This window comes from Dermacentor albipictus, chromosome 1 (genome assembly GCF_038994185.2).
Source record: "Dermacentor albipictus isolate Rhodes 1998 colony chromosome 1, USDA_Dalb.pri_finalv2, whole genome shotgun sequence".
Taxonomy (NCBI): domain Eukaryota; kingdom Metazoa; phylum Arthropoda; class Arachnida; order Ixodida; family Ixodidae; genus Dermacentor; species Dermacentor albipictus.
The window spans coordinates 74,913,539-74,938,378 of NC_091821.1; the positions used below are offsets into that span (position 1 = coordinate 74,913,539).

A 24,840-nucleotide genomic window follows, 5' to 3' on the forward strand; every position below is an offset into this window, starting at 1 on the left:
GCAAGACGCATGGAAGGTCTCTACGGCACATGCGTTAATCAATGCGTGGTCAGCAAAAATGGCACGAAGCAACTCGCAGAGCCCACGTCATTACGCTATTCTCCAACGGGACATGCATCGGCTCCTATAAAGAGCTATGTCTACAGAGACATCATGTGGCCTTGATGCCACTGGCCGCCCTCAGTTTTGATCGCGTTTCATTTTTGACCCAATGTATGAGCAACCGTTACCATACATATCTCTCTCTAAAAAAAAAAAAATATCAACAACACTTGATGTGATATGCCCAAGAAATTAAAACGCTGACTCATCCACGCCGAATGATTCGCTCTTCTAATCGACGTTGGAGTTCGCACTAGAAAAAGGAAGTAGGAGTGTTTTGTAAGACACAGAAATTCCCGCTAAGTGCGGTATGCACCTCATTCACCACCCTTTTCATTTTTTCCCCTCTGAATTTGTGCTTCTTGTGTGCATTGAAGCTGAAACCTAGCCAACGCGAATTCGATCACTTTGGTTGTGCCCTATATATAGCCTTCAGAGTGGGCAAGCTCTACTTTTCTTACAGCAAGGGGCTTTTATGCATGCATTATTCATGGCGCAAGCGTCAATATAGATAAGACGCATGTCGCAATCGTTATATATGAATGATTGTTCTCTGATGTCATCGGGGACCAACCCTATTACGAACCGCGTCCCTTTCTCTCATCTATGGCCCGCTGCGTATGCGTGCGCGTATGTGTGCGCACAATTATGCTTTAATTATTCGTGGTGACGACAACGAATCAACGCGCATGGAAGGCATGCATGCCTATATGGAAAATGAAAGCCGTGGCTGCAGCTGGAATTCGCATTAAAAAAAAAAAAAGATGCCGCAGTTTCGTCACTGCACAAATACTTTGTCCTAGCTTCATAGCAGGCAGATGCACACCGTAACTCAAGTTTTCATATAAGCTGACCTACATGGCGAGATGTCAGGTGAATTTACTTAAATTACACAGATATGTCAGAAGTCGTTTATTTTTTTTCTTCTTTTTTTTTTGTCTTAACATTTCCTTGGAACACTCTATGATCGCCTTGTATGGTCAGCCTGTTCTGGCTTTTCTGTGGAATTGCTCGCGAGTTGGTTAAAGGACAGACAGACCAAAAACAGCGTGAAAGCGCGTCACTCACTATTTATTTGTTACTACTTATTATTCTTCAATGTGTTAGGGTGCTTACAGCGGCACGGGTAGATTGAAAGTACAATTCCGGGCCATTTGGCGAGGCACGCCGGATAATCATCGGGTTCCATTAGATGTGAGCAGACAGTTGCATGAACGTTGGGCGTGTATAGTGCGAAGTTTCGTTGAATACACCTAGATGAACGCATACAAAAATGGTTAAACCCATAGTTCGTTGAAATTGGCGCTTATCATGCCCGTCGTTCAAGACCATGATCAACTAGCCCAATTTCACTTCTTTCGATGAAGCTGCTTATCGCTGCGACAACTTACAGGTGGTGGTGTTGCAGGCGGGGTAGCCTGGCACGCTTAGCCAGCAATTATTCCGCCCGGACATCCCATACGCTTTTAGCAAGGGTGTATCACCAAACGTTGACCAACTACGTGTCTCGAAGAAACTCAATCAACAGTCGTAGAACTCTCTGCCTAATTACTGCGGGCCTTTGAGAGAACACTACATCTTCATAGCGCCTGTAAGGACTTTCTTTTGTAAGCTGTGAAGCAACGCCTTTATTTCCGCGTCAAATTGCCTTGAGAGCGGTAAAAAGGTTCAGCGTTGCTCTTCGATTCATTCGTTTGGGGCATCTACGTCATTTACTCAGGATGTTTGCTCAGAAGTCGAATGTCTGAAGTTCTGATTCCGAGCAATGTTAAGTATATATGTGGCGAGAAATAATTGACCGTCAGTGGTGTATTCAGTAAATAAAAGAAAGTGGCTCTATATAGACGGTGTGGGGCCACCAGTGATGGTGTCGATGCCTAGCTTTTGTAAAAGGTGGACGCGGCTACCACGAAAATTACCGCACGTCCTACAGATAAAATGCGAGCTTGGCAGATGGTACACGAATGAGAGCAGAATGCTTGAAGAAAGCCGCGGAGGTTTGTTTAGCCACTAGCTTGGCGTGGCGTAAACGGTATAACCGGATGACAGGAGTGGAAGATGACGGAATAGGAAACAGACGCATACCTCGCTCACAGAGTATACAAGAGCAACGCTCAAACTGGGGGCCGTTTATGTAAGATGAGTGTGGGCCGCACTTCTCCGGGGCAAAGGGCGATTCCTCCCTGGTTGAGAGAGTCAGATGGAAAGGATAGGGGCTGGGCGAGGTGTTGTGTATGCGTGTATGGCACGTCTGTGCACGTGCGTGTCGATGTTTGCGTGCCTTGAAGCCGGCAGCGGCTTCGATGGAGTAGTTTGCTGAGGCGCTTCCTGGGTCGCGCGACAGAGAGCACCCGACTTCTTTGCTACGGGCCGCGCACTCTCAGCCGAGAGAGAGGCAGCCGGGGCGAACCACCACGACCCCCGAGACCTCAGCGCCAGGCCTGAGGAGTGAAGGGAGCTCTAGACGCATGCGGAGCATAACACGCACGCTTGGTTCCTCTCATCTCTGGTTGCTGACAAACGACAAAATTCTCCGCGCTGGAAAGAAATATTGCCGCCCGTCGAAGGGGCACCGCGCGTTGCTCGCGGGGCCCGATCGAGTGTGCGCCGTGTCGCTTGCCGATAAGATTGCCGCGGCGTTGCTGCCCGACAGGACGGCAAGACAAAGAGTCGAGTGTACTTTCTCAGCCGCGGCTCGTGTAAAGTGTGCAGCTGCAGCGCTATTCAAGAGCTTCGGCGACACGTCTCTGCGGGCTGTGTTGCCACTCGGCGTTCAAGTGTGCGACACGCGCCGAGGCCCGTGTTTATTGCGTAAATCTCGCGCTTCCGCAATGGCTCACGCTTCGCAGTCGAAATCACTGAAATAACTTGCGTCTATAGTTGTGCGAGCACGACTAACCACTAAAAATGGCAGATTCACGTGAGCCGGTTTCACGTAAGCCGGTGTGGGGTACTATAGTCTCGGCACTTCCAACGAGCAAATACGAGCAACCGAACCCAGGGAATGACTTCTTTTTTTTTTTGATAAATACATGAAACATATATAGTGTACGTCACATAATATCTGGCTTGGCACAGAACGACCGAAGCAAAAAGCTTCGAGAGAATAGTATATTAGCATGCCAAGATGTATTTTAGTAGCGAAGATAAAACAGATATATATACTTTCCCCGAAGCTACATCCGCAGTAAGTAATCATTGGCTGCGCTATATGCTTGTTTTGATGCGGCTAGAAACCCCTAAGACCGTATCGCTGTTCCTATAGTCCGGCGGCACTGTGCGCGATTCTGTCGTTATTTCGCAGTAATGGGTCGCTTCGGCTGTTCCCCGACTACGTCCACCACTTGGCCTCAAATTGCCGGCAAAGGAACGTTGTGTCAGAAGTCAGAGTGTGCGTACACGTGTGTGTGCTCGAGTGCTTTCTTTTTCTCCCCTCTTGGGGCAACTCGCAAGCGCCGTCAGCGCAGGTGAAAGGAATTCCGCCAGGAAAATTGCGCTAATGACGCAATTAACGCCTCGCGCAGTGCAAATATCGCCGACATCGCGCGTTTGCCGTGCGCGCGGAGCTGGCAGCGCAACGGTAACGATTGCCATCTTGTTTAGTAATCAGGTGAGGAACGCCCGGGGTGTTCTTATTATTGCTTCCTGCAGCCATTATTCAACGCCCGCTCTGTGCACCGACGGCGGCAGTGGCCCTTTGCCAGTACTGGCAGGCGGTGGCGGTAATCAAAGGGAACCGAGTTCCGACAGCCCCTTTCCCACCACTGCCAGCTCCCCATTTGTGTTTTGGGTCATTCGTAAATGCGTTGCCAGGGATGGGGTTCCTTTCTAGGGCAGCGAATTTTTTTTTTTAATGTTTGATGAAGTAGACCAACACCAACAACGGCAGCATAGTCAACGCTTCACGAAAGATTGACGCTGAAGTTAGGATAGAGCGCGCTGCCCGGAGTGACTGCTCTTCAGTGTAAATAAACTTCCTTTCAAAGGCAACGAAACGCCTTCGGTCTAAATTTGCAAACAAAGAACAGCGACAGGGCGACATGCATTCACATGGCTTTCTTTCTTTCTTTTCCGCCAGCTTTCTTCATTCGGGAGTAAAGTTTGTTAAGGCGACGACAAGTAAGAAGAACGCGGTAAACTAAGCCTGCATCAAGAAACGCACCCGGCAAGCACGCTTGTTGGGTGCGTTCCTGTATGCTGCTAGTTTTACTAAGAATCCGGAAAAGTTACGAGAAAAAAATCAATCTCGCTATTTTGTTTTATACTGGACGATCTCCCTGGGAGCTTAACTTTCGCCGCCTTTTCTGGGCGGGACTACTCTTCACTGTAGTCCCCTCCAAGCAGGACTTCCGACAAGAAAAACCGTCGCGCCATGCACCGCATGTAAAAGTGCAATCTTTAAAAAAAAAAAAAGAAAGTTTTGAATCGTTTGACATAACTACTCCCAAACTTATATTTTTTTTTTTTCAGGGCTTTGTTAACCATTCAGCGACTCGAAGAGCCCGACTCATCTCGCCAAGTGTACCGCGCGGATACAAACGAGAACGGTTGTCAACCACAAAGACTCACCGGCAAGATCAGCAGAAGTCCAGTGCCGAGGCGCCAGCCGCACCCGCGACCACACAACTTGGACGGACACAAGCGATGCCGAAGCAGGCAGCGGCACGCCGCCTGGTATCCACACGACGCGAGGATGAGTACAACAGGCGGCCCTACGAGCGACGGAAAGCGCACGCGACGACGCTCCAAAACCGGGCGTCCGTCCCAACGCCGAGATGCGCTCACATGCTGCCGCCGCCGCCAAACACGGCCGTCGCGCGGTGAAGCCTTCTCCGCAGGGCACAAGGCGAACAGTGCGAGCTCGGGGTCCCGACTCCCGTCTCGGCCACGCGCGTTCTGCCCGAAAGCCCACCTCGAGCGCCCGCGCGCGCCAGGCGCTCCCCGTGGCCGCTGCGAGGAGGACGGGCATAAGCGCCGAGGAGGAGGCGACGTAGAAGAGAGAGGGGGCCCGCACGCTGCGTCTCTTCTCGCCTTTTTCCTGTTTGAATAGGGGAGAGCGTAAACGTTTCGAGGGAGAGGAGAAACGCGAACGCGGGATGGTACGCCGCCTGTACGCGGCTTCGGCAAACTTCGGGGCCCCCACGAATCGACGCCGGTGGGTGGGCAACGGCTCACCAATTCATTTCGGGCCGTTGCGCGAGCTGCGCGCGGGCGCGCGAAGATTCGGCGAATAGAGCGGTGAGCTGTAGTAAAATAGCGATCTGGACTAACCAACCACGGCCCAGTGTAGCAAGTTGTGAAATAACCGTTAGAAGGCAAAGTAGAAAGAAAAGGGGGACAATTCGCAATCGAAGGACTCGTTGCTTTTATTGCAGATTGTGATAAGTCCTCCTATTGCAGTTTTGTTTCACCGCTTCCTTGTCTGCGTCTTGCTGGGTTTTATTTAGTTCTTTTTTTTTTAGCCATGTAATACGAGACAGTGTGTGTTTCTACTTATGCTATGAAACACGAATAAACATTTCCTTTGCGAGCTTTATTATTCGTCGATGCTTTATTTGTCCCTTGTCTTATTGGCGTGATTTTGATTGTTTACAAAATCGACAGTGCGGCAGCTGGTAAGCATTGCCAACTTCAGAAATGCGCGGCAAAGGACAACGCAAATATGACTTCACGCATAGAATCAAAGGTAAGCAAGCATTCAGCATATATATCTGCGTGGTTGGGGAAAACTGTATTAAAGAGAAGAAAAAAGCCCAAGCAAAATTTTACTTTAAAAGGCCGACGTTTCGGAGCCCGACCGGCTCCTTCTTCAGCGATGAGATGGCGTGAGGCGTAGCAGTGGGTCATGCGTTCTTGGCGCTTTGACAGGCGCGCAGACGCTCGGTTAGAGTTCTTCCTTTTTGTTTAATGGTTTCAAGTCTATTGTTTTGCGCATTTAGCAGCGCAAACGGTCCCACGACCTGTAAGTATACGCCCGTTGCATTCACCCAACGTGAAGCTTGCCGAAACATATACTAAGGGAGAGTGGGTGCACGTCAGAGCGCCCAACGCACGCCGACGGAGTTAAATTCACACGGAACGATTTTACGGTACATGGCAAGGGAGTGCCACTTGTCACACACACAGCTGTTTCATTTTTTTTCCCTCTTATTTCGCGTCGTGCGCGCAGAAATGGTGTTCGAAATCGGAAGCACTCGTGAACGAGAGGGAAGGAATCCATACGTTACTTATATTCCACAGTAATTCGTGCTTTAACGAATCGGATACGTCGGGCTGACAGAGACACCTCGAATCGGAGCCGGTATATCACCTGGCGGGATGTCGCATTCGCAGTACGCGTACAACCCTCACGAGGACGTGCGCCTTCGTCTGCGAGCACGCCTACACAGCAACAGAAATCGCGCTAGAAACGGCGCGTCAAGCGCGGTATAGCTTGTTCCTCCGACGCGGCAGGCTTTTGCGATTAAATATTTGGCGACGTGCGCTCTCGGCGAGCTTTGACATAGCGAAGGTGGAACGGTTCTAAGCGTGGCCCCGATACAACCTGACGTCTTTCGCCAGGTGCCAAATCCCATGCAAGTCACGGATCTTCTTATAGGCCTGTGTTTTCTTCCAAAGTCGTCCGGCTGTCTTTTGCTTCTTAGCCGGGAACACGAAATGGGAAGCGATCGAACGAAACGTCAGTCTAGCTTTCCGGGAAGCCGTCGCACGAAACATTTTCTACCTTACCGTATTGAACTGCGCGTCGGCGGCGCTTGACAGAGAACACGCGAAATTCAGCAGCGCGACGTACTCGCAGTCGCTATCCGTGAATATCTTTGTCATCTTTTTCTACACCGAGTTCACCTCGTCTTTTCGTGTTCAAACGAAACAAATAAAATAAACAAACAAACAAAAAAACTTGAGACTTTACACCATTACCTTACCTTGCGAATCAACATTTTTCCTTGCTCAGTCCGCAAACACGTTAGGTCCCCAAACACAACAAAAGCGCAGTTTACTTGACGTGTGACTCGGCACGCAACGGGGACTCTAAATTGAACTCGGCCTGCAGGATGCGCAGACAAAAAGATCGTCCCTCTGGGTCACAACGCTGCAAACTGGAAGTGAGTATCTTCAAGAACATTCGTCGTTTCGGCTGCATAAAAATTAAGGAAGGAGATTGTGTGGGAGTGAAAGGAGGAGGAGGGTCTTGGCAGTAGAGCTGGCATTCTTGAGCGTGCCGATTTCGTTTACTTCTATTTCTTTAGCTGCGTAAAGAGCTCGAAGTATGACCTTGTGACACGAAGTTTCACGCGGGGAAGACTATACTGCGCCTTCTGAACGTTGAACGTTCTCGTTCGATTAAATACCCACTTGTGGGAGAGCCGCAAAAACACTTTATTTTAGAGTCGTCTCCTACAAGAACTCCGCTGCCCCTGGTGTTGGTTACTGTTTATGGGGCTTCTCGATGTGCTCCGCGTGGTCAAAGCGAGCAAAGGATGCAGTGCGGCCCGGAGCATCTTGATGGAGCACGACGAATGTGCATCGTGGTGCTCATTTTGGAGTCACCAAGTGTAGGTGCGTATATTCTTTACTCTTCTGTGGTTCTTAAGAGCCCGAATGAGCTCAAGACGACTCTCCGACCGAGCGCGATATATACTGAGGAACCAGCATTCCGCTATGATTCATCGTGGGCCGCCCTTTCACTGCAGCCACACTCGAATGTTGACAACGATGCACAGTCGCGTGTAATATGAGCTGCAACACGGTGCACGCGCTGAAAAGGGCCTCAAGACTGAATGACGGCGCCTCTACATACGAAAACTTTGTGTAATAAATACCAGTAGTTGTAAGGGTGTTTAGTCCTCCAGTTATTCGTGTGTCGGCGCCGCCGTACGGTCTTGGTGTCCTTTTGAACGTGGACACCGTGCTGCAGCTCATATTACACTTGACTACTTTTACAGATCCATGAAACGCATTCAGAATGCCAGTAACGCAGAAGACCCACTTGCTGCTCCGCCCTATAGGTGGAACCTGATGAACGCCGGAAGTCTTCCAGTATTTTCCGTCATTTCTATGCGCGCGCGCATTCTCTTGAAGATTTTTGGTTTTGTATATATTGCACATTTCTGGCGTCCATCACAGGCCACTTTCGGAACTGACCACATCGGAATGCCGACCTCGCCAGCCGTGGTAGCATAGGGTGATCGACAAAGGCAGCGTTGCCATTCCTATAGGGGCAATAAACGTGTCCTGGCTCTGTATCCATTTCGTTCTTGTCTTTCTACGCTCTCCTACTCCGTACCCTTTAGTGTAGGGCAGCAAGTCAGATTTTCTGTGCAGTTTAACCTCCCTGCGTTTTTCTTTCCTTTTTTTCTGTTTCCTTTCCCCCGGCGTAGTGTAGCCAGCCAGTCGCTTTTCTGGTGAACATCTTTGCCCTCTCCCTTTCTTTTCTCCTCTTTCTTTCTTCATTCTTTTCTAAGTGAAAAAGAAAAAAAAAGCGCGTTTTTTTTTTTTCTGTTGGATACATAATGGAAACAGACGGACATTCGTTAACGGATGCCGGAGATGTCTGCTTGGCCGTACAACGAAGCATGCTATTCCGGATGAAAAGGAGGATGCATAAAATAGCCTATTAATACATCATAGGTCGACAAACAAAAACAATGACAGCTAGTTATAGTGTGCCTGCTCAGAGTCTATACGGCCCCGTGTTACGGCTGAACACTAAAGACACCTACTACCAGCGCTGCTCAAGTACATAATGTATCTCAACAGAGAGCCAAACGAAGAGGGAAAGGTAGGGAGGTTAACCAAGGGCCTGCTTGGTTGGTTACCCAACACATAGGGAGCAAAATAGGAAAACATAAATAAGAAAAGCGGAACATCACAAAAATAATTTAAAAAAACGCAGTTAGTGTGAACGCACCCGAGGAGGAATGTTTGCGAACAGTCACGAGCGCTCCTATATGCACTCCTTTCGTCTTCAAGAAGCATTGTGCATGCGAGAGTATCAGGCCAAGGTTCCAGGATCCTTTCCTCCGAAAGAGCACATCGAAGAGCACATCGAAGAGCACATCGTTGAGCGTCGAAGGATGGGCAGGGGCAAAGAAGGGACTATTTTATCTCGTCACACGCGCAAAAATTGCACATGGCACTGTTGGCCAGTCTTATTAAAATTGAAGAAGCGTTCATAAATGCGACGCTCAACCACATGCGACACAATGAAGTTGTTTTGCGACTGGAGAGTCCGTGTGGCAGACGAAGTCGGAAGTAAGGGTCCAGAGAATACAAGCAGGAGTTGGTGAAACTTCGGGAATTTTATTCTATAAGTGTGATGTGAAGAGAAGGTGATAAACATCCGTTCAACATCCGTTCTCGAGAGCGGTATGGGCACCCACAGATGTTGTTGAGTCGAACGCACATCTTCATCTGCACTGCCGTTGCTGACAATTCCGCAATGACTCGGCCGCCATTGAAATAGTATTTGCTGTCCATTATCGAGCGCATGGGGTTGAGCGTGCCTCATTTCGTACGCTAGTGCTGCTCGTGTAATCCATGGCGCCGAGTAAACTGCAGGGTCCGCAGGGCCGCCTTCGACGGTCCAACAATAAGGTGGCTGCTGGAGCATGTAATTGATCGCACCTTAAAGAGCTCCAAGTTCTGCTGCTGTCGACGTCGTAATGAGAGAAAATTTAAGCACCACAGAGATGGCATTCGATGGAACAACTACTGCTCCCGTGTAGGTGTTGGAACCGTCCGTACGTGTAGGTGTGTACGTGGCAAAAATAGGACCCGTAAATTTAGCGCTCATCTCATGGCAGCTCTTTAAGCCACAAAAGGCATGCTCACGCATAAATCGCACAGTCATTGTGCAAATTGCGATTCCAAGTGTAGCTATCGCGTTAACTGCCTTGGACTGACTAGACCAAGGCACAATAGGAGAGAAAAAAGGGAGGGAAAGGTAGGGGTGTTAGTCTAAAGACCGAATGGATATCGTATCCTGGAACAGGAAGTAAATGAATTAAATATGATAGAAGCAGAGACGTGATAAAACTAGAAGATCAAGACATAACATCCATGACATGAATATCGTCTGCTTGTCTTGAATGAAAATAAGCGCGGTGTATGCGGTGATGTCATCAACAATTTCGATGATATAGTAAAACAGCTCAATAATTCTATACTGGCCTGTACAGTAACCAGAGCAGCCACGCTTCCTTCGTTCGAAGTAGTGAGAAACAGGATACAAAGGCTCCTTCTATAACTAGCGATGAAGTTATAAGGGCCTTGCAAGACATGACCCGGGGAAAAGAGTCAGGAGAAGATGGAATAACAGATGGAAAACTCGGTGCTCGCTACTTTCCTGTCGAGAATGCTGTGTCACGCTGATAACGCACAAGCCGTTCGTGACTTGGAAGTACCGGGCTCGCAGCGTTGAAATCTGGGCAAGACAGATGACGATTATTGTTGTGGGAGAAGATAAGCCCCAAAGGGTGTAAATTACCTTAAGAGTGTAGAGTTACAGAATGGGTCCCAAGGGAAGGGAAGCGCAGTCGAGGACTGCAGAAAGTTAGCTGGGGGGTTGAAATGAGGAAATTTGTAGGCGCAAGTTGGAATCAGCTAGTGCAAGACAGCGGCAATTGGAAATCGCAGGGCGAGGCCTTAGTCCTGCAGTGGACATAAAGATAGGTTGTTTATGGTGATGATGAGGATGATGATGATGATCATAATGCGCTAATTTATTCTGTGTGATTTGAATAACAACTTGTACGACTATCTTAACTTATAGTTACGCTGCTGCCGATGGGTGGATGAAAGCTAAGCAGTGCGACAAGGCAAAGGGTCCAAAAAAATCGAAGCGTTTGCGCCAATCCGCCTGTCAGAAGAGTAAAGCCGTCTCGCCCCAACTGTGATGTAATTCTTCTTGCTTTCGTTTCCTATATATACGAGGGATCATCTGGACTACAATCTCATTGTTTTCGGGCTAAGGGAGCCGCATCCCCAGCATCTTGCACCACGCAGTCCTACACAGCACGGAGCAGCAGTCGCAGATTGCGTCTGCGTGAATGGGGACGTCGGGCTATAAATGTAGCAAGAGGAGGAGCGATCGGTCGGAAGCGCAGGTTGCGCAACGGTCGTCCGTTTCCTTGCGGCGTGAGCGACGCTGGACACAGACCGCGTGGGACGGTTCGAGATGCGCAATTCGGGCGAGTTTTGCATACGCCGCGGCGTAGCAAGGCTGGGCAGCTCAGTCCAGCCGTACTTTCAGCAGCACTCGTGGCAAACGCGAGCAGTTCGAGCGGCTCCCCCGCTGTGCCACTGGTCCGGGGTGTGGTGGGCGAGCGTGTGGGGGAGACAACGCCCGCCTGCCCTCCCCACCAAAGCTCTACGGTCGCATCAGCAGTAGGGGCAGCTAGTACAGGGCGGCTCTCATCCGCGCCGCCGGGAGCGAAGCGCCCGGCCACTCTACTTCGGAGGGGGCATCCCCCCCTTCCCATTCTGCGCAAGCGGCGCTTGCATCACGCCGCTGCGTTACGGGCCACTCCGCTCCGCGCCAGAGAATGGGCGCATCGAGCCGCGATGAACGATTGCCCAGGAGCTTCGGTCAACAGGCTACCCGGCTTTGGTCCCGCGCGCTGCCGGAGAAAATAGCTCGCGCACACACCTCTTTCGCGATCGCGCCGGGAGGGCAGTGTGCGGCGTTTTTCCGCCGTCTGGTTTTGAATGCGCCCATCCCCGGCCTCTCGCTATCGTTCCCTCGCGCTCTCCCTGCTGTTTATTCGTCGTCGTCTTCTCGAGGCGCTACAGGTGCGCTGCTGGGCGTTGCTCGACATGCACTCGAAAGAGATATCGCTCAGCGCTCTAAAGCGGCGCTAAACAAACAGTGAGAAATGCGGCTTAGTGCACCGAGCGTACGAGAAAGCGCCTCTATTATAATCAGTGAAAGGGGCCATTCCACAGCTGCGGGAAGGTGCGTGCATAACGACCAATGTAGCTTGCGCTTCCTCTGAACACCTCACTCACGCAGGCTTTGCTTTACTTTAGGAAAAAAAAAATGTTGAGGGTGTTTTTTTAATTTTATTTTTAAAGCGAATCTTTCTTCGCCTCTTCCCCCGACTTTCCGGGCGCTGCTGCTGATGCTGCGGTCTTGCTCGCGCGCGCCGCTGGGTTTCTTGAAACACCACCAGATGGCGCTCGCCTCCGCGCATCCCGACCGGCGCCGCCGCGGTAGCGTTTCGCACTTTGTGTGCATGGCACGTGCTGTACTTATTTTACTATGCGACAGAAATGCAGGAGCTGGAATGTGGAGGGCGCAGTGCTGGGCTGTGATAGCGTAAACGTTGCAATCGCCCATAGCCTGAAGAGAGCGCTTGGAGCTGGCGTCTCAACAGAGTGCTGACCACGTATGCAGAAGGAGGAATGATAATGCCAAATCCTCTCAGAGATTATGAACAATGACGCACAACAACGTCTCAAGCAAACACGTTCTCCTATGTGTTCTGTGGACTACGCAAACAAATAACAGTGGTGCACGCAAGGTAACATTTAACATCAACTCACCACTCTCGCACTGGATTAAACGCTGAAGAAATTACACATTCGCCGCCAACATCTGCGCTAATTATCGTCAATCAAAGCAAATAGCATACCAAGCTTCGCTTACCCCAATTCTCACAGTGCGTGGGATCCGCATATTTTTTTTTTTTTTCACGAAGCCATCGAACACTTTTTTGAGGGAGATCGTGATGCGTCCTGCATGGTAACGACGTGACTTCATGATAAACACACGTTGCGGTAAATCAGAGGCTAGAACGTTGATATTTCCTAATCACGTCATCATAGCTTCGGTTTCCGATCCTGGCTTCCGGACTGCGAAGAGAGGACAGGGCCAAAAGTCGCCTCACATTGCTATGAGCTTGAATAGAAGACAGCATGCATATGCATGTTTTGTGCATGGGTTGTTTTTCTTTTCCTTTCTTTCTTTTGGCGCTCATTAATTATGTCAAAACAGCATATAAGCTTTTGACGTAGATCTTTATCATGTTTGCTGCAATGCTCGGAATCTTGCAAGAACTGCAATTGTATGTCGTCTCTGCGAAACTTCTCAGCGACACCTACATGTCATTTGCTTGGGACAAACAAACAAACAAACAAATCCAATACCACATGACTCTGTCGATCGGTTCAAAAGTGATAAAGCAGCTTTTCTAAACTATTCGTTGTGTGGTTACATGATTGTGCAGCTAGCAGAACGGCGAGACGCCATTGTCACGCTATAGCCAAGTCCCAGTACCAGTTCCAACAACCGTACAGTTGCGTCTAGTAATAGTCACAGATCTCCCTTCTCTTAATTCTGCGCCCGCAAAGCAGCACGCACGTGCGCACGCATTAGCAGGCCCGCCATGCACGCGCACCAATACGCACCCGCACACATTTGGGAATAGCGGCAGTCCGCGCTGCGGCGGATGCGGTGCGTGTTTGCGATATCTGCCGCCCTGATCGCGAGATGCGATCGCGGCGTCACGGGGACGGCACCCACCCCAGTGACTGGTAATTTGCCTTTCATGAGCGCACACAGCGACTCTCGGGACTTGATACCGCCGGTCCCGCACGATCATGTTTCCACTGGTTCTCAGGGCGTAATTGTACGTCGGCACAGAGCGCGATTATCTGTCGGCACGGTGCCGATTTTACGCGTAGCGATTGTCGAGCCAAAATAATGGTGCGTCGGCTGTTCGGGCGCGATAAGCGCCCGCGCGTCAACCGCACGAGACGCGTAATTGCGTGTGCAACAAAAACGACGCTTGATTTATAGAGCACTCATTGTTCGCGACTGAAGTCGATGCGGCGAAGAGGCCGGCAACGTGGAGTGCGGAGCGCACCGGCGCATCTTTGCGCGCTCACGATACAAAGTTCTACCTCGTTCGAGTTCAGATAACGTCTTCCCGAACCCGTACAAACTTAAGTGATAGAGAGACATCCTTTACGAGATGCTGGAGATGTTAAACTTTAGTGAGGACGTTTCGTTAAAGTAATGGGATTCGTCCGGCACAAAGGTGAAAAACCACAACAGACAAATCACCCAGAAGCTTTGTGTGCCATTATGACATGCGCTGGTGCACAGGAACAGCCAGTTTGGTGGTTAATTTTTTATCCGGTGACGGTACGCACGCGTGCCCAAGTACGTATGAGATTGTTTCATTGATTGACTTAATAACGTCGCAGAGCTCAACCTTGGCTAAGGATGCCGTAGAAGCGGAAGACACCATATTAAAGATATTTGTGACGTCAGGTGGGGATCGGTCGCATATTACCGAGAAAACGAAAGCTCCGTTTCACTACCTCAATCTTCAGATAATTTAAGTGAGCTGTAGGACGAACAGCTTTCCAAGCGACTTCTGACAGTCGCTCTCTTGTGTCAACCGAGACGATTCAATGCCTGTAAATTAGAGACCGTTTATAGTGTCCTTGTATATAGTGCCCCTCCCACACGCACTCAGTGCTTACTCTCTCCCTTTTTTCCTCTTTCTATTCCCCCACCCCCAGCGTAGGGTAGCAAACCGGCTGCTTTTCTGGTTGACCTCCATGCCTTTCCTGTCCTTGCTCTCTCTCTCTCTCTCTCCTAATCTATAGTCGCACCGACTAAACCTCTGCTCGGTTGCGTTTCCCTTCACTTGAAATTGAGTATGGTACTTTAATAGACCCCCGGTTACTTACTCCATGCGTTGCACGACCTACCGAAGTCAAAATTATTTACATGGGCCACTTTGGGTCATACAACCTCCCCATAAACGCGGTTGCGCGCACTCGCGAACTCGTGCTCAGCCTCAAAACGTCACAGCGCCTACAAGCCTCGGCTCAAAGTGCGCGCGCGCATTATAGCACAATGGGCGTGCTCTCCGGGCCGGGAAAGTTCCGCAACGTCCAGATGGTAAACACAGCGACTACAGAGCGGGTCCACTGAAAGAGCGATAACAGCGAAACATAATTCAGCCCTAAACGGTGACTTCCCGCGCGCGCATGAGGTGATGGACGCGGCGCCCAGGAGTCCCCCTGCCGCTGCTCACCCGGTTGCGCAAGTGCGGCAGTTCAATCTCCGCGGCGTTGTTACGCACTACACGCATGCGCTCGGTTCTCTCTCTCTCTCTCTCTCTCTCAATGGGAGCCTCGGCAGAAGAGGCACGCTTTCGTTGGCCCGCTGGCCGCCGCTTCGCTGCAGGGGACGCTCTCATCAAGGCAGCAAGCTCATCGACACAGCGCCGCCAGTGGACAAGTTCAAAATTAAGCGCTCGAGGTTCCGCGTAGGGCAAACAAACATAATTTTCCACCTAGGCACGAGCGCACTTTGCGTGCCCCAAGACTGAAGGGGACGTCGCTCCAATTCCACACACTCAAACGTGCGACCACCTTCCGCTTATATACGATATAGACAGCAAATCGAAAGCAAGATTTTACTGTCCTGCCACAAGTGAAAGTGTCAACCCAATGTGTAAAACTGTTGAATGCCTACTGGAGACAAAAAAAAAGAAAACGAATGTATATGTAAGGACTGTGAGCAGTGCTGGCGACCTCCTCGTGTTCTGTGCACTATGCTGTGTTCTCAGAAGCCTTTGAAGACGGTAGGTTGGATGGCGGAAGAAGAAAGTCAGAAAGCTAGTGAGAAAGGTAGAGTACCAGCTCGGTAAAGCAAAGCATAAATAATGACCTTGCGCGTGGAGTCATGATTGTATAGGCGGCTTGTTTCAGATTACCACTCGGTAAACTCGTTGCAAACGCATCTTTTTCGTTATTTTTTAAGCACCACATTTTTCAAACGTTTGTTGTTGTCTCACAGACAACAAGAAGAACAACAACGATAATAATAATATTAATGTCGCAGTTTCACCTGAAAGCCGAAGCATCCATTGCGATAACAAATTAGTAGACGGCTATAAAAAGTAAAGATAGTAGATTTATCGGGTGTATAAGCTTGTAAATTAAATTAAATTATCGGGTTTTACGTGCCAAAACCACTTTATGATTATGAGGCACACCGTAGTGGAGGACTCCGGAAATTTGGACCACCTGGGGTTCTTTAACGCGCACCTAAATCTAAGTACACGGGTGTTTTCGCATTTCGCCCCCATCAAAATGTGGCTGCCGTGGCCGGGATTCGATCCCGCGACCTCGTGCTCAGCAGATCAACACCATAGCCACTGAGCAACCACGGCGGGTAGTAAACAACATTATCTTGATTCTGTCCAGCAACGTGGCATTTGCACATTTTTGTATCTTTGTACATGATAGTTGGAACACCCTGTACATGCACATAACGGCCAAGATAAACCACCGGGCTGCGTTGATCACGTCGCCGCACGCTATAAATGTATGGGTCGCTGTAGGAAACATTGTAATAATCCATCCGAGAAAAATAAAGAAACTGTTGCGGAGCACGTAGCGCAAACAGTTATGCGTAGTCCTAATGCGTCCGTGTACCACGCAATTCGCCGTAAGAAAAACCCCAGGATTAGCAAAACTAAAGTACCAGAGATGTCGTGCCCAACAACAGATTAGTAACTATTCGCCAGGCTACAGGTCACACCTGCGCAGTAGCCCGCAAACAAGAGGACGTGTTCTGTGAGTCTACAAGAGAGAAGAGAGAGAGAGAGAGATTAGATAGGAAAGGCAGTGAGGTTAACCGGTCAGGAGGAACTTCAGTAGTGCCTTCATCGCCTTCTGGTGCGAAGATCGCATCAGCCGGCACTCTAAAATCGTCTGCTCAGAAAGTGGCCGGTCGTCGAGGCCTGCCAGCTCCGTCCCAAGTGACTGTCTCTGTGAGGTGTAGCGAGGACAATGACAAATATGCTCAAATGTTTCCGCTCTGCCGCAACTATCACAGGCAGCACTTTCAGCCGTTCCGAACTGGCAAGCAAATTTATTCGTAAAAGACACTCCAAGTCACACTCGGCAGAAAACGGTTGTCTCAATTCGGGAAAGTCCAGATGGTGACACTACAAGACTGCGCAGTTAACGGGGTCAATATGACCATATATGCTACGCAAGAGATTATGCAGTTCGTTGCAAACGTTTCCGCAAGGCATGACGATTATGTATTTTCCCGCCGCCTAAGTGTCGAGCCGATAACTGCTCGATCTGCGTAGATTCCACGAACTAAAACCGAGTGCACCTCTTGATTGCTCGGTGCTCGTATTAAGCCCTTTATGTGTGTCCGCGCTTTGAAAGCTTGTGTGAGCACTTGTATGAAAAACTCACTAATAATGTGCTATTAGGGTGAGCTACTCGAAGCAAGACAGGCCGCCAGACTTGCCTACACAGCGTAAGTCCTATATAGCTGGCGTGCTCAAGCCAACCTAACTTTGCGCGCTTTCCGTGACCCGTGAGGTAGCCGTATCGTGCGCCAGCATATCCTGGAACTCAAGTACCAAAGAAAAAAAAAGAAAAGAAAAGTCGTACCTGCACAAACTACATGTGCGACCACATCGCCAACGCGATACCTCTACGACAACTTATGCAGCGGAGTTTTGCCAGCCTCGGATAAATGCTGAACGCCAGGCTTACAGAGCGGACAAGGAGCAATCGAAGCCCACGCGCGCTTCGTCTCCGCCGACAGACAAAAGGTGGAGCTTCCGCTCCGCGGGCGCGCGCAGATCCCCGCAAAGTTTTGCCAAGCAGTCCATGCAAGATCGTGCCCAGCACGAGGGGCAAAATTGCAATCGCTCCCGGCCCGCCGCAGCCCGACTGCCGCCGTGCCTGCATATATGGTCGGTCGTGCGGACGCGTAGGCAGCAAATTGATGTTGAGCCGATAAGATGCACCGCAGGCGTTGAGTCCTCCTATTTATCTTTCTTCTTCTGGTTTTCCTCTTCACCTGTTTCTTTCTTTTGGCTCCCTTTTTCTCCGCAAGATGCCCGGCTCTTCCCCCTCCTACCGCACTTCTCTAGCCGCCGCGCAACCGTGGTTTTACCGGCGGCGAACTAAAACGAGATGTCCGCAGCGTTGCTCCATTTTTGACGAGCTTAAAGGCGCCGCGGGTGTACGTATCTATGCATGTGCAAGTGGGATAAGAAAATAACTAATACGAGAGAAAGACAACAAAGAAAGAACGTAATACAGGCTTTTACGCCACCGTCTTCGAGGCTCCGCGGATATATGAGAGAAGTCGCGGCGCAGGAGGCAAATTCAGTGAACCGAACGGCAGTCACGTATAAGCGAGCGAAACCTGAAAGCGAGCGCCAGGCGTTTTATCTCGGGGGCAAATATTAGCGTTCAGTTCACTTGTCGGGGACCACTAACGCGAAAACGCATGCAGCCTTCGTCTCACCATGTCTGCGTTCTTAGTTTTCTATTTATCTTCTTTCTGCCTTTCTGTCTCGTTCAATTCGAAAACAGGCCGAAATGGAGATGCATAGGCCACCTGGAAACACTCACGCGGTTCCCATGCTTCCGGTCAGTTGAGACCGATCGCTCTCGCCGGGACCGAAGCGAAGGACGCGCAACGGGTAGAAAAATGCCGCTGGCGCAAGAACAAAAAAAAAAAGAAAAAAAAACGCATTTGAAACAAACTGGCTATCGTGTTCAGTGAGGATGTTTCTTTGAAACCTGTAGAGGCAGGCTGGCGCAAGAAAGACCAGTCGTATTTTTACGCGTATGGACAAGCGGTGCGCACGACATTCGGTGCACAAGAAATAAAAACAAAAATGCGGCATTTTGCGTGCCAAAGCAGCCGAAAGGTACACGGCGTATGTACGCGATAAAGTGAACCATATAACCATGGAGCTGGGGACATTAGGATGGAAGTTCGGCCAGTCCAGAACGACGCGGTGCCCCGTGAGCCGTAATATTCGATATTCCCGCAATGATAACTCGAGAGGAACGTATATGGGAAAGAGCCTTTACTGGAAACAGCAGTTATGAGACAATAAATGGGTCGATCGAATGCGTTTGTGTCTTCGTTCGTTCGTTCGTCGTGCTTCGGGGCAGGCACGGCGCGGCGTGCTGACCCATGGGATCGAACAAACGACGACGTGGCTTTAAAACGAACTGTCTAACCGGTTCGTTTTACCGTCTAACCGTTCGTAACACTACTGCCGCGTTGCGCAAGCAAGCAAATTGCTTTAGGCGCTGACAAACAACGACAGCTTTCCATCCGTCTCACCTTTTGCGCCATCCATACAAGAGGCTCCGGCCATGCGAAACATTGCTGCATAGAGACATGATGTCTGTACCATCATTGCATGTGGATAGCGGCACGCTCTTCTTCGGCCCTATCTATCTGCGTTCGCCTTGCGCTGCATGCGCTTTCTGTCAGGTAAGCGACACCGAATTAAAGGCCACGTAGTAAAGTAAAGTAAAGGCCACGTAGCGGAGCTCGAAGTTCGCTATTCGGGGTGTGTCTTGAACGTACTTCAACGTTTCTTTAATGTACTCTCTTGAATGTATAAGGGAAGCTTGTGACGAGGGCCAATAATTTAGGTGCAATTTGTATAACGCTCTAGTGAAGGTTCACTCCACATCAATTCTGTTCACCATACGCGTTGGCAAGGGTAGAACTGCGCCTATAGACTGGCGACTAAAATCGACCACTAAAGATGCCGGCACGGAACCGAGATGAACGAATAGTTTCTTTGTTTTCTGCCCCACGCAGGCCTCGATGCAAAAGATGGGCAGCAAGAACAGAAGCTGAGGGAAATTACAAGTGTTGCGTGCAACAACTTGATTGAACACCTCTAGTGCAAAATCATTTAAACAAAAATACGCGAACGCCTGACGTGGTATTATAGAGTGGGAAGCTGGTGCTGGAATGAAGAAATCGTAACTCGAGGAGCTACAGCTGGAGTCAGTCATACTGCTCCCTAAATTATAAAAGGCCCTCTTGCGGGAGCTGCGTAGCAATTCTTCAAAACGCGGAAGTGGGCAAGAGCATTGAACAAGGCACTTCAGGCAAAATAGACCTGCTTTGTAAAGCACGCCAGCAAGTTAGTACGTAGCCGGCGCCTCTGCTGTTATCTACAGCATACCTATCTCACGTGCAGTCATGTGTACGCGGGGGAAAGGGGGCGCTGCAGTCTGAACTTGCTCCTAATGAACACAAAGCCGCATTTGAAGATTCAGTCCATTCATTGAATTTGGCATGAACATCGCGACCACTGTGGACGCACTGCAGAATTCTCCCGGACAAGAATTTTGTTTTACCGCCCAGATAAACTTTAGGAAAGTCAAGCCGATGTTGGGAGGGGGGGGTGTCGATGTTGGGGGGCGTTCAGTAGTATGTTCACGCCGCTGCTTAGCAGTTGCATGTGCAGTACTAGGTACGCATACATGAAATCCTTGCCCGAAATAAATTTTGAGTTGATAGTTGAGCATTTCTGTTGTGTCGCTCACCATCGTCGTGGCCGCGCTACATTACCGGGCCAAGTTTGCCCAAATTTCCTTTCCTCTTGAGCAAAAAGGATGCTCACGTACGGATACCGACGCCGAATGCAGTGAGCGTCAGACAGAGTCAAGGATAATCCACAGAGCTCTCTACAACGTCGTCTCTCGTAGCGCAGGCGTAGCTCTTGAGCATAAATTTCTATCAACTGTTGCTCCTAAGGGGAAAACTTTTATAAATAAATGTTTTTTAGCTTTAGAAAACAGGTACTGTTTTACCCACCATGAGCGCGAAAATAATGGCCAGCTGGGCGCGCTCATTGTGGCAAGCCTTGGGCAGACGGCTTCATTCGAGTCGAAAGGGAAACCGGCCCCGCGCGTGACAAAAACGCAGTCAGCATTGCGCTGCACGCACGCACGCAGACATTCGAATTCCGACGTGACGAATCGGAGCAAGCGGCCACCACGTCTCGAGGTCCTATATATAGGAAGTGTCGCCATTCATCTAATCTCGGTCAGCATGAGCCTGGCATACGCATGCGACGGAGCCCTTATCCCCCACCAGCTCGTATTTGCGCTATTCGTCACAGTGTACAGCTCCGGAGGAATGCGAGAAAAGGCAGTGAGAGAAAAATAAAGATTCCAAAAATGGACGAAGGTAAACGTTCCATAGCGAGGACGGCGTGGGCTAGGGTGTGCAGCTGCACTGTCTCGCGCGCTTTTGTTTTCTGGACGCCGGCTACCGGGTGTGACTGCGCCGAGGCGCGATAAGCTCGCCTGCAGACACCCGCCTGCGCGCGCCTAGTGTGTAGGTGTCGGCGGGCGTGTCCGGCCTTCCAGTCCTGTATAGGTGACCGCACGGGGCACGGGTCCAGATAGGTGGTCGTGTCGAGCAGCGGTGACACGCTGTAAAGGACGCCTGCCGTTCGTGCGCGAGGGCACGAAAAAAAAACAAGCAAAACGATCGAGAGACGGGGCTGAGCGAGTGGGATGCAGAGTACAGAGGGAGGAACGAAGGAAAGCAAAGATGGGCGAGAAAGAAAGTAGGAAACGAAAACGATGGGCCAGGCAGCTCGAAGCAAGACAAGATTGCTCCATTTGCGAGCGCTTGTAATTAACCGCGAAAAGCGCGTTAAAACGTTTCGGCCCGCATGCATTCTTCACCTGGAGGCGGCAGCAAAACAGCGCGAGCTCACTCTCTCTCTCTCTCTCTCTCGAGCGCTCGCCGCGACGCCTCGAAAAGCTGCTACGTATACGTTCCCCGAATGACAAATCGCTTCGCTCTTGCCAAGCGGAAGAAATTCTTTTTTCTCTCTCCCGCCGTCTCTAGCCGCCTTCGAGGAGGCTTGATTAAATATCTTTCTTCTCGGATTGTCTCCGTGCTTTCTGCTGCCGAGAAATGTCACCCGAGACTGCGGCATTTGCACAGCACTAAAAGGGAAGAGGGGGCGGGCAAAGGCGAGCGCATCATGATTCTCCGCATCTCAACGAGGCGCCCAGCTATAATTAAGTTCTGTGCCGCTTTTTTTTTCTTCTTTTCTGTCAGTCATGAAATTATTATGACAGTCTTAAAAGTTTTGACTTCGCAGTGGGATTCGGTATATTAAAACGTATGCACGGGTGTTTCCCCTCGCAGGAAGAAATATTGCGTCTCGACGCGCAACGCGCTCTTTTATGGTCTGCTGCGTCTGGCACAAAGCGGGCTTGAAGACAACACCTGTGCGTGCGAAACGTAATTGGATGTTGGCTGTCGTAAGCCTTCGCGAGACTCTGCGGACTCTCGGTGCACACTCTTCATAGCCACCCTACCTTTTTTTTTCTTTCCCGCTTACTGTTATTATCACTGTAAAAGACTCAAAGTGTTTACTTTTGCTTCTGTCTTTAATTCAAGAGCCGCAAGATTTATGCCGCAGCAGTTGCCATTAAACAGACGAAGCGCTCGAATGGCGTTTCCATGAATTCCCAGTTTGGAGCCCCAGCTAGAGCTCAGTTTCTTAGCAAAGCACTGTCTACGTTAATCTTGCCATAATCCCGAGCTCCCTCGGCGGTCAAATGGCTTTCTAGTGTGTCTAATTGTGTGAGTGAGTGAGTGAGTGAGTGAGTGAGTGAGTGAGTGAGTGAGTGAGTGAGTGAGTGAGTGAGTGCAGTGAGTGAGTGAGTGAGTGAGTGAGTGAGTGAGTGAGTGAGTGAGTGAGTGAGTGAGTGAGTGAGTGAGTGAGTGAGTGCGTGTGTGTGTGTGCATGTGTGTGTGTTTGTAGAAGGGACACATTTTAGTAAAGTAGGATAAAATATAAAAATACACATGGATGCAGCAATCTCCGGAAGGACTGATTAGAACTTGTTGCGGCATAGGACTGGTTATTCCGTAAAGCTTCAGCAAAATGGACGAGGATATACGGACGCTCCTGAGTGGACCAGTCGTTCTCACAATATAACATTTACGTGATTTATAGGTCTTTAGAAATAAATGGAGAGGGAGAGAGGAAGGCAGAAGGCGGAAAGGTTCCCCATGGCACCTTTCTTCTTTTTCTTTTCTTTTTTTTGCACAAGAAAGTATGACTGGTAAAAAAAAAAGTATATACATAGGAGAGGTGATAACGACTCTAAAACCATTAGCACCGATCAGGAACCTTTCGGGTGCTTTTTATGAGACGATGCCTGCTGTTCTACTCCTTAGCGTGGATGGCGCATTTATTACAGAAACTGCTTAACATGAAGTGGCATATATGCCGGAGCCCCCATCATGAGAAGCATACATGCAAGCTGCAGTGCACCGTTGGCTGAGCTCCGCTCGTGCCAAATCCAGTCCGGAGGAGCTAAAAAAAGAGAGACCTACGAAAAACACGCCAACCAAAAGCAGATTCCATTGTGCCGCGGCGTAACTTCAGTGTACAGCGCAGCCTGGCATCAGGGTGCTGCAGAAAACACTAAATGAAAATGAAAGAAATCCTTGCGCGACACTGTTTGGACAGGTTAACAATGGGCTATTCAAACAATAGGGCATGATTGCGCGGCAGGAGGGCGACTGTCAACCTCTCGCTTCCTCCTCCTGGCCACAGCGGCTCGTCTGTGCATTGCTGGTCCAATAGAGCGCTGATTACGTACTGCCTAATGGGAAGAAGGCCTCTTTGTGTGCTGCACGCATTGCTCCGAGCTCCCTGCCACGCACACTCGAGCCACGAGAATGCGCTTCAATTAAAAGCAGCTCGAGAACACTCCTGAGACGAGTGCTTTCCACAAGCGCCGCATGTCGACTGGAGGCCAGATATTCGACGTATACTCGTTGCTACATCTCAATCTCATGGCGTCGCGAATGTTGGAGAAAAGCCACGTATTCTTCGTTAATTAAGGCTTGTTTATCTGTACTTTTCATAAGACCTGTATTAAATAAGTTTGAAACCCGAAAAAAAAATGAATCAGAGACACTAATGCACTTAAGGGCGACTATATTTCAGAAAAGCGCTTTTTAATGCTTCAATTTAAGCTTTGAAGATCCATCCCACATGTTTATAAGCATACCAAGTTGATTGGCTGCAATGAAAGTCGGCGTTTCAGTCAACCACTGCCTTATTGTTTACAGGACACCAATGTATACACGATGATGCTCTTTGCTATACTTCCTGTAGGACAAGAAGAAGAAGAGACGTGTTCTTCCAAGTGGGTTTCAACATGAACTGTCCCGCGATTTCATAAGAGTTAATGCTGTCGTTGTAATCAAGATTTGAAACAACAACAACGACGACGTTAGCTTCGATAAAGACAGAACAGCCTTGATAAAAATCGTCTCACCCCGACAGCACGGCTAGTTCGCTTCAACGTCATTCTGTACGTCCGGGAAACGCCAGAAATTCAGCCGTGACATTGATGAAAGCAACTGTTCCGGCTAAACTGCATGCACTAACGGTCACTTTGGCCTCGGAGCGGTTGTTTTTCTGTTCCCTCAGTGCTCGGGCCACAGCTGTTTAGGTTGCAGTAGCGGCGAGGCAGCTGGAAACTTCAGAGGCCTGCACGTAGCGCTTGCATGCACGGAGGCCATCTCGCGAGTCGCGCAAGTACACGGGACGGCGCGAAACATTAGAGAGCTTTAGTTTAGGGGAGGCAGGTGGCTTGCGTACGCAAGAACTAGGGGCGACGGTACTGCGCATGCGCAGAGTCAGACGTAGTCAGACGTAGACGTAGACGTAGACGCATGCGCAGTACCATCGCCCCTAGTTCTTGCGTACGCAAGCCGCTTGCCTCCCCTAAACTAAAGCTCTCTACTTTCTCGAGGAACGCATAGCGTGAATGCATGACATTGCGAGAGGCGCGATGCAGCCACGCTCGTTCGCAGGGACCGCGGCCCTCACGAGTGGAGCGTGCCAAGGGACGCAGCGGCAGCGCGCG

The 24,840-nt window shown here is 49.9% G+C and overlaps 1 protein-coding gene across 3 annotated transcripts in view; it reads right to left on the reverse strand.

Moving 5' to 3' along the window:
- The window catches only part of Ddr (discoidin domain-containing receptor 2), a 283,107-nt gene that overhangs the window by 189,195 nt on the left and 69,072 nt on the right, over positions 1–24,840 (reverse strand). The window contains exon 1 of one of the 3 annotated variants that reach the window (XM_070522397.1): positions 4,672–5,018. The exons of 1 other annotated variant lie outside the window; for it this stretch is intronic. The gene's annotated coding sequence lies outside the window, so the exon portion shown is untranslated. Of the gene's footprint in view, positions 1–4,671; positions 5,019–24,840 lie in introns of those variants that run through there. One more of the 3 variants, XM_065434482.1, reaches the window with a different exon arrangement.